General features: G+C 43.2%; 1 long non-coding RNA gene across 1 annotated transcript; it reads left to right on the forward strand.

Annotated features, from left to right (window-relative positions):
- Window positions 1–674: 674 nt before the first annotated feature.
- Window positions 675–12,815, forward strand: LOC139059039 (uncharacterized). The gene is made up of 5 exons (XR_011513828.1): window positions 675–980; window positions 1,796–1,838; window positions 2,670–2,775; window positions 4,487–4,555; window positions 11,738–12,815. It is a non-coding gene; the product is annotated as an uncharacterized lncRNA (long non-coding RNA).
- Window positions 12,816–13,277: the final 462 nt, after the last annotated feature.

A 13,277-nucleotide genomic window follows, 5' to 3' on the forward strand; every position in this document is an offset into this window, starting at 1 on the left:
CATGGTTCTTTCATTATTCTGCAGCACGGACAACATACTACTCCATTCTAGTACACTATAATTAAACTTGTGGCGACTCAGGCGTTATGCTCTGCCTGACACAACGTAGACTATTTCTCATGGTCATTGCACGCGCTGAATTCGCGTTACATCGGACGTACTGAGCATCACCATAATTTTGACCATGATGGTGACACATCTCGAAGCTATAAAACGCGAAAAGCAGATTCCTGTTCCAATCAGATGTTGGAGTTCGGGTGGGCTTGTGACGTGCATGGAGAAGTACACTACCTAGAGCCATGCCACCTGCAGAGACCAATAAGAGCACGCGGTTGTCCTCTGCGTGGCCCGCCATGGCTGCCGCGGTGTCTACGCTACGCCGCAGACGAAGATCCATGCAACTGTAGTGGCCAACTGTATCGCGTAATACAGTGCTGCACTGTAAACACAAATGAGCCCATATGGGCGTTTTAACAGTTGATATGCCATTTTCCCCCTCTAGCCTAAAATGAGTACTCCCACGAGAAGAAGTAAAATAAGCTAGAACCATTATTATACCCCCGGCCCCATTTGAAGGGCCATTGCGGTTGTAAAATGGGGGTTTTCAAGGAATAACGGTGGCGTACGGGAAAGTGGGAGTGTTGAAACACACCCATATCTGAGACAAGCCAAATATAGAAAAGAATAACTCAGCCGTGACCAACAAGGCAGGCAGCCGCAGCGACAATTTCAGTAGGATTATTTCTGCAGTCACATTCGAAATATCCCGCGCAATGTGTGTCGGCGCTGTTTTTCTGTTCGGAGTAGCCGCGCCTTGGCGCTGTGTGTCGGAACGGTCGGAACTACGCGCGGAGGAGCACAAGCCTTCGGAGCGCGCGCGCGTACGTTGAAAGCCGCAAAGGGGCAGCCATTGTCAGCGGCGGCGCATTCTTCTACCGTGGTTGTTGTTTCTCACAGCATTGAACCCCCAAGACTCCACGGTAAGTGACTTCGAACGATTATTACACGTTCTATGAGTGTGCATATGTTCTAAGTGAAGAGACGCGCTGATATGACACAACATGGCGCGACAGTTGGCCGTCTAGAACCATCTTGCACGATCTCTGTGTTTCTTCGAGCTTTGTCGTAATCGAGGTGACTTGAGTGTTTAGGGTCAAGCGAGTGTACTTAAACATTAGAATTTTACATGATGAGGGACTGTGCCGCGTCTTTAATAGGGTGGATGTGAACATTCGACATGCTCCCCGAAGCGCAAGCCACTACCATAATAGTTATGTGCAGTGCAAGGTGAGCTAAGCTTCGCTGCCTAACCGCCGCCTGAAAATGCGGCGGCTCGTTAAGGGTTTACTGCGGTGCGCGTGTGTGAGTGTTTGTACAGCGATCATTTGAGCGAGAAACGGCGGCGCTTCTTTGTGCGCGGTATCTGCTAGCTGGCGCGTACGCGGCGCCAGTCCCCTAGCTCGTGCGATTGTGTGCAGTAGGTCGCTCACTAAGCGCGCATTGTGCAGATTTGCCAGTACGCTCCGTGCTATCGTCTGTGTCTCTTCGCGCCCACGCCGCTGATTGTGCAGGGAGTGTGCGACTGCGGCGTGTAGCATGTAGAGCCTGCGCCCGTCGACTTTGATCTACGGGCGTGAAATGTCGGCGGCGCGTTTGTGGTATTAAAAGCGTGTGGTGAGCTTCCAACGGCACTACGGGTCAACGCCGCATGAACTGCCGGTCAGAGTATAAGAAACGCTTTATAGTTTATAGTTAGCGTACTGCTTGGCGGTAACAGTGTCCTTCTTTGATTCAGATTACTGGATACGCCGTCACTTGAACCTCGGCGGCCGGAGCAGGTGAGTACCAGTGGCGCCGGCGCCTCGGCGGCCAGAAAACGACGCCTGTGCCGTGACGAGATATATCAATTTACGCGATAGAATTGCCGGCGATGGCTCATACGGGCGCGTCGCTCCATGGCTGTGTTCTTTGCTGGAGGCCGCCACTACGCCTGCCGTGCACATACTACGCTACATCTATACAGTCGATGCTAGTGCAGTGTTGTTATTCAACAGCTGGCGCTGTGCATTGGATACCTGGACTTGTTTAATGTTTAATTACTTTGCTGCTGTGCCGTTGGGTATTGGGCACAGATATTGAGTTTTGAATTCTAGGTGCCAAATTCACACAAAAAAGTGGCGCTTTTCAACTCAGGATCATATCACACATCATAGCATCATCCTATATTGCACTAATATTAACAACAAAATTTCTACTGCTGGTGAAAAAAGAAAGGCAGACCGAGCAACCTGTATCTGTGAGAACAATGTGCTTGAAGTCTGCCATCGTCTATTATAAAAAGGTAATGCCTTGGTATTCAATGTCAGTAACACTCATAAGTTATGCATCCTTTTGTGTGAAATAATTTGTCTTAGAAGCCATTCATTGTAAGGGATCAGTAAACATCTCATAGCTTAAGTAGTGCATAAGTGTATGAGTTAGGCAAAGGTTTTAGTTTGTAAAGAGCAAAGCCATTAAGGTATAAAATTTTGGCAAGCTTAGTTTAGCAATAAGCTGACCAATATACAAAACCTAATGTAGCAGCAGATGCTCTCCAAGATAAACTGGCGACCAGCTTTTTCGTGTTCTATGTGATCATTGTAATGTCAACTTTTTCTCTTTTATTTCAGGACTGTGGTTGCGGCCGTTTCGTTGCCAGCTGTGAGGATGAAGCAGCTTCATAACCGGAGATCAGTCGCCTCCCATCAGTTTCCCTTTTCAGCAATAGAGGTCTTGGTATGCTCTTACCTAGAGTTTACTTTTATTACCCTATATGTTTTAAGTGCAATGGCTAGTTTAGCGGCATCACTTAGAGTGATTGGTGTGACACCTGTTCCATGGGACGTATGCAGATTATCCCACGTAACTTTAGAAAACTTTAAAAAATATGCATATGCCACCTAGCTGCACAGAACCTAGGTAATGTTGTTTCCTGTCTCTTGGAAATACTTAGATTTTCTGCATTTTGCCTAATTACCTAATTATTCTTAATCAAATAATCAACTCAGATATTATAATTAGATAAAAAGTCTCAATTATAAAATTGTAGTGCAACGTGAACATTTTCCAGTACAGCTTTCTGTGGCTCAATATGTGCTACATAACGTGTTTGTAGGAGCATGAAAAAAGCCTGAGAATCCCGCAGAGCGCCTTGAGTGTGTGTGTGACAGCACCTGTGTTGTGTTCTTCCTTCAGTCCTCGTCTTTTGCGCTGTACAAACATGTCGACCTCAAATGGCCAGTCCCGTGGCAGCTTTGCATGTATTTGAGTGTGTGCCCTGTATAGGCATGTGTATTCCAGTAAGAAAAAAAAATACTGAAGGAGCCTAACGTGATGTATTTCAGGACAAGTGTATGATGTAAATTACTATGTGAAAATAAAATAGGAAACCGAAACAAGACTTCACAGTAGAGATATGCAGGTGTGTGCATCAGCATAATGACGAAACCCTCGTGCAAGTTTAGAAAAATATTCATTAAGTTAGTTTCTGTCATTCTTCTCTGTCACATTATTATTGCAAAAATGTGCTCTCTAGTATTGCACCATTAAAAACACAGTTCAAATACATCATTTGCTGGCACCTTCACATTCATAGCAACATAGAGAGGAATGGTTAAAAATTTGCTTTGCTTCTCTGACCTTCATTTTAGGCCCTTCTCATGTTTGCTGAGCTTCTTAATGTATCATAGACACCCTCCAGTGTTTACAGGCAGCTTGAGCACATTATGCCAGATTGTGGAGAAACTGCAGAGGTCGCAGTGTCTATAGCGGTGCCCGGTATATGCAAGTTTCTTGCATGATGCATTATGCTCGGTACCAATATTGTCAAGACAAAATGGCTAAAGTACATCCTTAAGAGTCTTAAGCGCATTTGGATGACTTTACAGCATGTAGCAAAACAAGAATGGGAACTGAGGTGCTTAATTTTTGTTCATTATTACCATATGGCACCAGCATGCAATGAAGACAAAAGAGGAAGTGAAATGAAGTGCACCAAAGGACAACTCTATCCTGATGGGAGCTGCATTCACATCTGCATGATGCATGCAATCTTTGAGTTATAGCAGCAGCTATCCACCTGTTCACTTTGTTGCACATTTGTATTGTTTATGTACTAAGTCTGGCCCTGGAAGTGTTAGGCAGTGCCACTTGTGGCGTTGGTGTGGCATGCAACACATCCTTCTAACCACAGGTGTCATGTATTATGTGAACCTAAGTTCAATTCATGTAATGCACAAAAGTTCCATTTGAAAGGATGTGCCATATTTGTCACCATTGCCATGAGTAGCACTGGCTGACAGTCACAGGGCGAGACGTTAACCTTGCTCAGCTATTATGCAAAACTATTTGACATACAAATGTAGTAATTAGTATACATGCCAAAAGCATCACAGAATAAAATTTTTGATCCGCATCTTACAACGATTGTTATTTTGCTTTACCTCAGGATGCCTTTCTACCGGTGTTGCATCCTGTGACTGACCACTCCAACGATCTCGGCAGAATCGTTACGCAGGTGTGTTCTTTTGCGATTCTCAGTACTGATATTTTGTAGTTTACGTTCCATGTAAATGCACAGATCCAATGAAAAACAGGTTAAAAGATGAACTCACAGGCACTGTGTCCAAACGTTTGTGAGGAAGGAAAATCTTTGTTACAAGTTGTAATTATAGCAACACAAGAGAGTGTGCACATCAAACCACTAGTACCTAGCAAGCCTTATACACAGCATTATACCGTAGAAGCCAAAACATCAGGCGAAAACCTGTACTAAACTAGGGACTGTATTAAAACGTTTTGGTGGCATGAAGTATTTCTTGGGTTACTCGGTCTAATTGCTTGAACTGAACTGACGTGTCCTGCAAAGCAGTTTGCATTCGCATATGATACAATCTGCAGCAAGATCTGAACAAAGGGCTGCAATACTGTAAGGGCTTCCTATTGAAGTAGCAACCAGTCTTCCCAGTGTACTGCAGCCTCAGGAAAATGAAATGTGGTACACTGCACCACATGCACACACAACAAATTTTAATCCATAAGCATCGTTACACTGTGCTTGTGCAGGACTGGGCAACTGGCTGTTTGTTCGTGACCGAAACAACTACGTACATCAAGACTGTACTGGGAAGCCACTATCTTTTTCAGTTGGTGTAACAGTTGATAAACATATGGATTCACATGAACATTTTGTCTGCCACACTTTTCATTGTCGTTTTTTTGCGCTCTTGCTTTGATGGCTGGGAGACATTTCAGGCTCGCTGAAGAGACAGGTAGCCCAGTAGCTGCCCTCACAAAGTTGTTATTTGATTTTTAAGAGCCAACTTGCTTTGGACAATGCTGAATAACACATCAAAAGGCCCGGGATTATTGACGAGGTTAGAATGACTTTGAAAGAAGTTTATGAGTGTTTTTTAACTCTGATCTGTCTGCTGATACCAAATCATGTCAGCTTTTAATGAAGCAACGTTCAGGTTGGAAAACTGCAAGGCTGTGTGGGTACTCAAACAACATCAATGCTTCAGCTAGCTGAAGTTGCTCCATGACATCAAGGCAGAAGCAAATGACATGGCAAAGGAAAGGTTGGTGGACAAAGGACTCTTGGTGGCAATTATGTAGGTTCAAGGGCTATTGCACTGAGTAAGAAAATGTGTTCCCGATACAGCGTGAACATAGTGTTAATGCTGAAGAACAAACTGGCACCATCTGCCTAGTCCTACACAAGCACGTGCACAGAAAGGGATGCCTGTTGGCCTTGAGGGCCACCACTAGAGAGATCAGCTGCTATTGCTATGACATAATAGAATGTGACATCAGATGACTATAGTTCACACATTTGCTGCAGCTTGCTGGCTGGGCAATTGAAGCCTTGATTGTAAGGTTGAAAAGTTTCAATCTCAAGGTGGCAATTTAGTTGCCAACTCTTACAGCATGGTTCACTACTCAGTGATGCAGTGCTGGACATATTCGACCAAGCCTGGTGCGAGTTCTCATGAGTGCCTATGTTCAAGCTGCCGCTAGATACTTAGTTGATAAAGTCACTGAAAACGAAATATGGTCATCGAAAGAGTCATGAAAACGATGCACGCAAGGTTTGTAGTGTGCTCACTTGGTATGACATTAGTCAAAACACCCTGTGTAGATGTTCCAAAAGGACTTCTTGGGCAAGTTGGTGCTTAGATTTCCTAGGTATACTTTGTGGCGCAAAATACATTTCTTGAAAAGGGATAGAAGAAAGGAAGACAGTGAAGTGCCAAACTACCAACTGTTTAATGACAGCCTGAACAAACGTATAGAAGAAAATACAACTTCCACTCAAGCGCAGGGAGCCTAGGTGCGACAGAACAGCATGGTCGCGATAACATACTTTGGATGAAGCACATTTGAAGCACAGGGAAAATCAGACATCCACCCGTTCGTAGCAATTGCTACAAAGGAAACCCATACGGATTCCTCGAAAGAAAGGCCTCATAGTTGAAGAAAAATTCGTCCTGGTCCCGGACTCGAACTCGGGACCACCGCCTTTCCGGGGCAGCCGGTCTACCATCTGAGCTAACCAGGATTTTCCCTTTATTCATTACGTCTCTCCACCTTGTGGGTTTCCGCAGAACTACTACGTCAAACTCTTGCCTTTGCTTTGTGTTGTTGACAAATTCGACTTCGCCCTGCCATCTGCTAGCCGCCTGGTTAGCTCAGATGGTAGAGCGGCTGCCCCGGAAAAACGGTGGTCCCGGGTTCGAGTCCCGGACCAGGGCAGATTTTTCTTCAACTATGAGGCCTTTCTTTCGAGGAATCCGTATGGGTTTCCTTTGTAGCAATTGCTACGAACGGGTGGATGTCTGATTTTCCCTTTATTCATTACTTCTCTCCACCTTGCGGGTTTCCGCAGAACTACTACATGAAACTCTTGCCTTTGCTTTGTGTTGTCGACAAATTCGACTTCGCCCTGCCATCTGCTAGCCGCCTGGTTAGCTCAGATGGTAGAGCGGCTGCCCCGGAAAGGCGGTGGTCCCGGGTTCGAGTCCCGGACCAGGACGAATTTTTCTTCAACTATGAGGCTTTTCTTTCGAGGAATCTGTATGAGTTTCCTTTGTAGCAATTGCTACGAATGGGTGGATGTCTGATTTTCCCGTTATTCAGGAATGAAGCAAATTCACTCTTTGCACTAGCCTATTGCAGAAACAAAATATGACAAACTGAGCTTTTAAGGGGGCCCTCAGAGGGGCCCAGTCCATGTGTGTCTTCATTTCTAGCGCAGCTGAGCACATCTGCAGCCTGCACACCCTGTTCTAGAGGTGATCTGCTGCGTGTGGAAAGACTAGATGTGCTGATATGGCGTGGTATTGTGTGCACAGTCTTCCCACGTGTTTAGTACTGGGGGTTGCATAATCTGTAGTTTCAGAGATGCATTGAAATGAGAGACAGACATAGCATTCACCTCCACTGCCAGCACTTTTCATGATAGTGTCGTCCCACTGCGTGTGACAGTATCAAAGAGGACAGAGTGGACAAAAAAGCAAGGCTGGGTTTGCTTCATACTACCTATGTGACACACCGTAAAACCATATCTTTATTCGCTGACTCTCAAATTCAAAATTTGAAGTCGTACTAAATGGCTTTGTATTACTGAGAGTAAGGGTAAGCTGCAATGGCAGGATTGAAAAGACTAGGAAATCTCTTCAGTTAAAGTTATTTCTTAGCATGTACTGTTCCAAACATGTAGAGATAGGGAAATTCATATCAGGCTATCATCATACCTCACAAGGAAGAGATTACACTAAACAGGTTTATTAATTTCCTTAGTGGTGATGCCTCACATTGTTTTTTCCTTGGACCAAAGGGACTGCAATGTTTTTCCGCCTGCAAATGATTGCATAGTTTTCAAAGATAATTCCCTCCCTGCTTTGTTTGCTTGATTTGACTGTAAGTTACATTACACATAATGTATATCCCCCTGCAACGCCAGTACAGGCGAAGCAGGTACTAAATGAATAACCACAAAAGGATTTGGGGGCAAGCAAAAATGGCATTTGCAATAAAGATATGCACAGATGTCCCGTCAGTGTTGCTGTCAAACAAGAAATTGTGATATTGAGCGACTGAGCAAAATAACTAAATGTGTGCTTGCCGAACTATAGCTGGCATTTGCACCTTGATTGTGACTTAGCTACCAGAAGAAATTTGTTTTGGCTTGTTCTTTTTCTGTTAAAATGTAGTTTTTTCTTTGTTTACTTTCCTTTGGGTTTTTGTAGCTATATCATGTGCACATGTGACCAATAATGACATCTGGAAGTTAGTGGTTGTCGGTATTTCTCACTGCCTGTCGTTGGTTCAGTGTGTACTAAAGTCAAAAGAGCACCGACCAGTATAAACCAGTGTGTTGAATTTGTTTTCTTGTGTTAGTGCGAATGATCTGACTGGTTATGTGTCCAAATAAGCAATTAGATTATGAAAACAAAGTTCATCAGAACATGTCATTCGTTTTACTTATAATTACCTTATTTCAACTGCAGAACCCACATGTTCAGGCATGTAGATTTAAGTAGAACGAGTCTTTTTGCGATTGTTAGTTCTGAACAGGCGAGAGCAGTGCTAAGGACTCAAAGTGAGTCCACATAGATAAATGGCATGGTGCACTGTGCACGGACCTGATAATTGATGTGTTGCAACAGACAAGCAAATAAATATCTAGTAACACCTTGTCAAAGGCACGAAAGCATATAAAGAGGCAGGGGTTGGCCACATACAAATGTGCCTTGGTTGTAGGTTTGTTAACAAGCATGCCACTTTCCTGTAACTTCAGAATACAGGTGCTGCACTGACACATACATCTCTTTTTTATTATGCGAAGCATACTAGCCGCACAACCATGCTCTTCCTTGCTGCGCCGCGCGTGGCCGCGTAGCTACCATATGACGTCATAACAGCTGCAAAAGCGGAGGCTCAACTCGTGCGCTCGCTTGCGGCCGCGTAGCTACATAGCCGGGTCTCAGCTCGTGCGCTTGCCTGCATGAGTTGTTTCTTCGTCTAGCCAAACCAAATATAGCCAAGCAACAGCAGTTCACCAGGCTAAACAGTGGTTCAACAACTAAAATAAAGGCTAGTATGCTTCGCATCCTGGGTTTAACCTTAGCTAAGCCACAGCCATTTTTTTGTGGGATTTGGTTAGTTTCGGGGTTAATGGTTGCTGCTTTCGCTAACATGTTGCACTTGTGATATTCGGGACATCATCTGTACTATTTACAGTGTATGTACCCTAATGGTCACATAGTGGTGCTTAATCGTGAAGGCTCTCATTCAAATATTGCTTGGTCTACATATGCTTTTCTTCATGCCAAAAAAATAAGATATACTACGTTTGTGTCAGAAGGAAAGAAACTGAGTGGTGTCTATTATTGCACATAAATCTATGCTTAGTTGCGTTAACATTTTTGCATAATTTCAACAACTTATTTGGTGCATTGCTGTAACATTCACACTCTGGCTGATCCACTTAGGTGTAACGAATAATAAAGGCAGAAAAGTAAAGCATTGCAGTGGATTTAACCTACTGCTGTTGATTCTGTTACCTTTTCGCAGCTTTTCTTTTTGGAAAAGCATATGTACAAAAGCACGTTTTGAGCAAATAGGCTGCTGTTTGCGAGGCTTTGCAAGCATCACTATAACGTGACAAAAGCAGTGTGGCCATTTGGTTATACAAATTCTGGTGTATTGGCACCACAAAAAGTAAACGAAGAAAGATATGTACGCATGACACAAGCGCCGGATCTCGCTTCAAGCTTTAAAATAAGGCAACGCAATATTTAATAACAGGTGGAGACATTATGTGATGGTATCTGTTAAAAGAAATTCTTTATGCAGTGCAACTAATGGATCACTCATACATTTATCATTCTTTTTAAATGTTGCAAACCACAATTACGTTGCATGTTGTCAGGTCATAATATCTCGCTACAACGCAAGTTTTGTGGAACACAGGACCGCGGTCACATTCTTTGCAGCATTTACCATTGTGTGAGGGAGGGTTGTTTCACACAGATGACTCATACTGCCTCAATCTCCCTGATTTCACATTAATAGAGCATCCCATCTGTCCAATGTAGGCACGGCCTTGTGATGGCAGCAGACTACGCAACGCTTGCGGCCTAGCTCACTAGATGCATATTGTGCTTCAAGCCACAACCAACCTCTTCCTTTTTTTGGCTTCTGCCTTTTGTTGCAGCACAAAACTCTCCTAACAAGGGCCTGAGAAAAAGGATTTGCGCAACTAAATCAGGCATGACTAGGGAATATAATGAATGAGATGATGAAGTAAAGAAGTGGTTGCAGTTGTTTGGTATGCATTTGGGATTTTCGTGAGTAATTGTGTAGCTGGTCCCTACGGGCAAACATTTTTTTTTTTGTATGAAACATGTGAAGAGAGATTTGCTGTGATGAGAAAAAAAGACTGAAGCCAGGAAAACAAACTAATTTGTTTGTTGCGTGCAGCACAATTTGCAAGCGTTGCACTGCGCAACGGAGGTTATGTACAGTCTGCCATTCCTATCCAGTCATGCTTGCATTGCATAGACACGCATTGTAATAATTTGAGATTGAGGCTAATGACGTTTGTGTGCAACAACTCTCATCCGCACATTGTGATACACTGCAAAATAGAGTGGTTCGTTCCAGTGTTCTTCGAAACTCGTTGCCAGAAATTATGAGCAAATGTACATAAGATAATTAAGCTTTGGCAGATTAGCGTGAAAAGGACAAATGCATCAGTCATTCTCAATTAAATTGCACGAAGAATTTGTTTTTGAATTAATAACGTCACTTCGTGTCACTACGTGTTGTATATGTCTGTTTTCTTATTAAAGCCAGAGTTGAGGTTAAGCACTTGTGTCCTGCATGTCTTTGTCTTCGTTTGCTTCTGTGGTGCCATTACACCAGAGTAAATCCATGACAGGAGCTGCCAGTCCATGCAGTTATACTACATTGGGCTTAGTACGGCTGGCAGCCTGAATGTGACGAGTGCGAAGTAGCAGTAGGAACTTCAGAAGGGTAGAATTTTCTGTCAGTTGGTGGCGCATATTATAGTATGGTGAAGCGCTATAGATGAAACAGTGTGAGGCGAGACAGATGGGAAAGTACTACAGAGAACTGTGAAAGTTTACTGGAAAGTTTTGCTGCAGCAGGACAATGCGTGCATTATCCTGGTGCAGCAAAATTTGCCAATGTTCGTAGTTGTCAGTAGCACTTCCCCATTTACATTACACTTCACCATACACTAATAGCAGTAACAACAGCAACCAACTGACCCAAGCAATAATCAGTGCCCACAGAATTGCCAAATTGTAGGAGAAATGTTTCAGTGTAACACATATTGTTAACTGACAAGTAAATGGCACACATATCTGCAAACCGATGATCAAGTGCATTTTTCATGCACATACATTATTTCGTACAACTGCTTCCTGCTTTGGTTTTTTATGGCTTTTAGGAAGCATTCCAAAGTACTTAACTGTTTGTCTGTTCTAATATTAAATCTGTAGTCAACCAGCACTATGTGTCATTACTGTATACGCCCTTACTTCGTCAGTGTTCTTCGCGCTGTTCCTAACTAAATATGAATAACCAAATAACCATTTTTTAAAATTTTTAGGTTATGAAGAGATTACTCTTAATATGTAATTAATTAGAAAAATTTTCTCAATTTTAGGAAGAAGTCCGGCTGGCCCCAAGCCTGGTGTGAAATGAAGAAATGGCACTCCACATCAATTCATGTTTACTTGTCGTCATAACCAGTCTGTTAGCTTAATTTTGGTTCTTCTTATTGAATGCTCAAGAAAGGTACCAACTCTGTCATTCATTGAAAACGAATTTTTGCACTTGGGGACGCAGCCATGCACAAAGCCTTTGAGCTCATTAATATTTTTATTCTTAAAGAAACTGCAGCTCCTGCGTGGAGCAATGGGTTGAATAAGACGAGGGTAAATGAAAAGATGGCAACATTAATTGTCAACAGTTGTCCAACAAAAAAAGTCTCAAGCTGGAGCCAACATCATTGCAAGGGAACCAAATGGCTCCAGCCTGAGACACTCGTTGTTCAACCTGGCAAGTCTCCTTGTCGAAATATTTCCTCTAGCCTGAGACCTATATCCACCCTCGACCAACAATACACCCATACATTTGGCAACCCATGGCAAGGTAACAAATTCACATTCAAAGAAAGAGAATGTAGTGTGCACCCTGGAAGGTAGCATGAACAGTATTTTATTTACTTAATGAAATGCAGGTTTGCTATCCAACTACTTTATTTCGATCCCCATTTTATAACTGGACAGCATGGTTCCTCAGAGAGAATATTTATTCAAAGCTCACACAATTTTGCTCCTGTATGTCCGTTAAATCTGTCCTGGTTGCTACACTACCAGCCCTGTCTGCAATTGCATAGCAGTGTTTTGAGTATGCATCCCAATTCAAAAGAATAGTTAGGCATCTACCTCAGAATGTCTGCTACTGCGTTGCAGCTCAAATTCTATATCTAGGTGGTGACTGTGATGCCATGTGCTTTTTAAATAAGACCAATATGCTATCTGAAGTGCAATTAAATACAATCTCAAATGACCTCAGCACGGGGAATGACACAATTGGAAACCAATGTGATCAGGAGGATTTGATTTCTGAAAACAAGGCACTTAAACATGAGAAAGCAGTACTAATCTCGTCTAAAGATGCTGTTATTGGGTATGATAGGGGAGTTACTTGTTCGTGGCTGCATTTGCAGCATGTTACAATGCTGGCTTTATATATTGCACTGGGTACAGTGAAATGTCGCTGCTTGCACAATATTCAACTAAACATGGTAGCCATGCTAAAGTGTCCATGCAGAACACAACTCATCCACTATTAAGGACTGCAGTGGAACCTTCATAAACGAAAATCGCTTAAGCGAAACTGCCGCTTAAACAGGACACCATCCTGATGGTCGGTTGGCTCTCTGCAATGTATCGCACTAAATAGAATGCCTGGTAAATGGAACCAATTTCCCCGGCCCCTTGAGGCTCCATTTAAAGAGTGCCCACTGTAAAAATATCGGGGGAATCCTGTTCAGAACTTTCGCAAATCTAGTCGTAAACAAAACTGCATTTCAGTGGGAGTGAAATGCAAAAGCACCTGTGTACTTAGGTTTAGGTGCATGTTAAAGAACCCCAGGTTGTCCAAATTAATCCGGGGTTACTCGCTACGGCACGTCTCAT

The sequence above is a fragment of the Dermacentor albipictus genome, chromosome 4 (assembly GCF_038994185.2).
Source record: "Dermacentor albipictus isolate Rhodes 1998 colony chromosome 4, USDA_Dalb.pri_finalv2, whole genome shotgun sequence".
Lineage (NCBI taxonomy): Eukaryota > Metazoa > Arthropoda > Arachnida > Ixodida > Ixodidae > Dermacentor > Dermacentor albipictus.